This window comes from Pygoscelis adeliae, unplaced genomic scaffold (assembly GCF_000699105.1).
Source record: "Pygoscelis adeliae isolate BGI_AS28 unplaced genomic scaffold, ASM69910v1 Scaffold215, whole genome shotgun sequence".
Taxonomy (NCBI): Eukaryota; Metazoa; Chordata; class Aves; order Sphenisciformes; family Spheniscidae; genus Pygoscelis; species Pygoscelis adeliae.
The window spans coordinates 644,196-648,206 of NW_008824770.1; positions in this window are offsets into that span (position 1 = coordinate 644,196).

Genomic DNA, 4,011 nt, shown 5'->3' on the forward strand with positions numbered 1-4,011 from the left:
GCTCCGGGGCTCTTGCAGCCCGGTGTCCCGGGAATTGCGACCTGTCGGGGGGCTTGGCGCTGCCGCCCGCCGTTGTGCGGTGCCGCTCTGCAACGAAGGGCGCCCGGCGGTGGGCGTCGGGTTAAATTGCACGGCGCGAAGGTGATGTGTCCCGAAACCGGCGGTCAGGAAGAGGTGTCGGGTCTGATCTGCTGGGGACCAAATTACGCCCCCCAAAAATAAGAAACAGGATCAACAGTTACCTGAAATCTCATTGGAGCAGGGGGAATAGTGAAGCAAAAGACGCAGGCTTTTTGAAGACAAAATGTGAAACATTTATGAATGATATGGTGTGATGTGGTCGCTTTTGAAAGCGGGGATCTGGATCTGGGCCATGACTCCCCTTCCATACTGTGCACTTTTTTCCTCTTCTCTTAATCCTGTATAAAAAGAGGATATTCTCTTGATTTAACTCTGTGTAGTAATCCAGCAAAAATGTAACTGGTAAGATATGACAAAGAAACTACTTTTCATATACTGATAATGAATTTATCATAGCTAACAGATAAATGACCTTTTTCTATGAGAGTAACCCCAAGGGGGCCATTCAGAGTTGAGGCTTGATTATGCTGTACTCCAGGCAAACATTTAGAAACATATGGTCTCTGGCCTAGGCCTAACAATGGCAGACAAAAGCCAGTGAAGTAAATTATTTGTTACTATCACAGTATTTTGGCTCTTAAATTTTCATATAGCAGAGCACTTGTCACAGATATCCTTCAAAATATTTGCTTTTGATAGAGAGATGTTAGCCACTCCTTTTAAAGAAGGAGGGACAGAATAAAGAAGGCTAGAAAAGCAACATTTAGTGCTAGAATCCCAGGATAGCTCCTACTTTCTCTCAGACAACAGGGTACATCACTAAAACTGTGGCTTTGATGTATCTCAGTGAATGGACATAGTAATTTTAAGCATTCAACATTATTGTAAAACACTGAAGAATTTCATTTTGTAATCTCTGTACATTTAACCTTAATTACTGGACTACTTTTTTAAAAAAAAGGTAAGTAATTAGATACATAAGTTCAGGTTTTCCAAATTTTTTTAACACAAAGTGTAGCCAAATTTGGCAATAAAAGGTATACCAGGTTTTTATTCTCAAATAAAAAAACATACTCTAATTTCACTGAGAACTTCGACATCCTTAGAACTTTGAAAACAGTGCACTAGATAAAATTAGATTTAAATGTCTAAAAGCAGATGAGGATCCTTGCTTAGCTCACTACCTTTTGAAGAGTAGACTTTGCTCAGGTGAAATAACTACTAGTAATTGTAATTAATAATGTAATAATTACTAGTACTTGTAATTGCTGTAAGAAAGATTTTTTCTGCATTATTTCACATGGCCATCTGTGTTTTGCAGGCAAATGAAGTAATTGCCTCGTGAGATCATGTTGGTTAAGTGCAGGCCCTTTGGGGCAGAGCCTGTGATCCTCTCTGTGACTAGTATAAAGGGGTTTGGGGCAAAGCCGAGCTCCTAAGTGCTTTAGTGATGCAATTGCCAAGTTATTAGGACAACATATTTCTGAAATAGAGCTTCCTCATAAGCTTGTTACGATCAATTTTCTTAATTGCTTTTCCTTACTAATTAATCATCAAATCATCAGTATCTATTAATTAGAGTCCTCATTCTGAAAAAACAGAAGGGACTGCCTTCAGTGGAACTGCCCTGTGCATGTGAATATAGATATGCATGTCATTCTTTGCAAGAGTAAGTGTCTTAAAAACCTTCTGAATTTTACCATGCAGCTGCATTTTATTGTAAGCATTGCAATTTTTTTGCTTATGTTATAAAGTACCATCTACTGAAGAAGATGAATTACTCACATCATTATGTCCAGTCAGTGTATGAATAGTTCATCCTCTAGCTGCGTCTTTGGCATGTCTTGGTACTACAGGCACAGACAGTTTAACTCACTAAACATCTGGAAACATGTCTATTCAGGGTGAGCTTATAGTTTGTAATAAAAAAAATGTTCCACTGACTTTGTGGAATGAGTTTTATTTTAAGATTATGATTTTTACATGTGCTTTTATAGCAGAAAATTTATAAGAAGTATATGGGTGGAGGTAGGACTTCCAAAAGACTAAATCTATGCTTTCTTGCCTGCTATCATAGATTAAAATCTCCCAAAAAATTATAAACTAAAAAAAAAGTTCTAAAATATGAGTGCGATCTCCAAATTAGTTTTCAGTTGAGTTTCTTTTTAATAGTCTATTTTCAGACACGACATTTTATTGCAATCAGGGGAAGAGCAAGATGTTAAACTCTTGTTTTTATGTGCGTAATTGAAAGCAGACATGTTAGTGAAATCCAAGATGAAAATCCATAAACTAGCTTATCAAGTTACTGCAGTATATTTACACTATTCTGTCAGATTTCAGACATTATCTGATAGCAGATCAATGTATTTTCAAAAGTTATTTATTTATTGTTGCACTTTAGCCCATTCTGCATGTTTCATATCAACTTTACATGTGTTTTTAATAAATAGTTGTGTTAAGATGAACTTGTTCTATAATACTTCTATTAAAATTTTCTGAAATGAAAGATGGGTCTTAGCCCTCTGGGACTTGACAGAAATAGAGTTACCTGGGACCATAAAAGAATTTAAGTTTGGTTTTGTGAGTTATGGATAGATCTAAACAGAGAATATGGGTTTACTAGATGTAGTAAAGTATCTGTAGAGAATAAAAGGGGATGAGACAGAGAAAATCAAGAAAGAGAGAGCTGAAATCAAAACAAAAAAAAAATCAGGGCATGGGCAGGAATTTTAATGGTAGCATAAAGTGGTGTAGTATGAAAGAGATAAATGAACAAAAGCTTTTGTGAAAAAAGTAGCACAAAGTGATGCTTGACAGTGACAGGGAATAAGGAAAATGAGTAAAGAAAGAACAAAATAAGCTGATCATTTTAGTCAGAATAGGCAAAAGTTTTTGTAAAGCACTCAGGAAATGTCAGGCACATGTGTTTATGTGTAGCTTCAATGGAAGGAAGTAGGCCAGGTGTTGAGATTTTGATAGTTAAGTCATCACATATAATTAAACTGGGAGAGTGGTAACATTGCTCCAAGATAAAATGTAGAAGTGGAGGCGGCAGATTGAGAAGACTACAGGGTGAGAAAGAATAGAAAAATTGTTGTAGAATTATAGAATCATTTAGGTTGGAAAAAGACCTTTAAGATCATCGAGTCCAACCGTTAACCTGGCACTGCCAAGTCCACCACTAAACCATGTCCCTAAGCACCACGTCTACACCTCTTTTAAATACCTTGGGGATGGTGGCTCAACCATTTCCCATGGCAGCCTGTTCCAATGCTTGACAACCCTCTCAGTGAAGAAATTTTTCCTAATATCCCATCTAAACCTCCCCTGGTGCAACTTGAGGCCACTTCCTCTTGTCCTATTGCTTGTTACTTGGGAGAGAGAGAGAGGGACTGACACCCACCTCACTACAGCCTCCTTTCAGGTAGTTGTAGAGAGCGAGAAGGTCTCCCCTCAGCCTCCTTTTCTCCAGGCTAAACAACCCCGGCTCCCTCAGCCGCTCCTCATCAGACTTGTTCTCCAGACCCTTCACCAGCTTCGTTGCCCTTCTCTGGACACGCTCCAGCACCTCAATGTCGTTCTTGTAGTGAGGGGCCCAAAACTGAACACAGTATTCGTCCACAAAGAAGTCAATGAAGGAGTCAATCAGGAGCAAGAGGGAAAACAGTGGAAGAGGGCATAAGAAGCAAAAAGGAGGGGAAGGGTCAGTACGGATCCGTGAAGAGCCCTAGAAGAATGCAAAGAATTACTGGCCATAATATTTTGTGAGTAAAATTAGTTTAGAAAATGCTCAGAGTAATGTCAGGTAAGTGGAGAAGGAATAGTCATAGTATCTACAAAGATGATGTACTGGGTAATTTGCAGTGACAGAGTGTGTGTACAGTAAGGGAAAAATTGTGACAGGAACCTGCCTGTTTGAGACCAGGT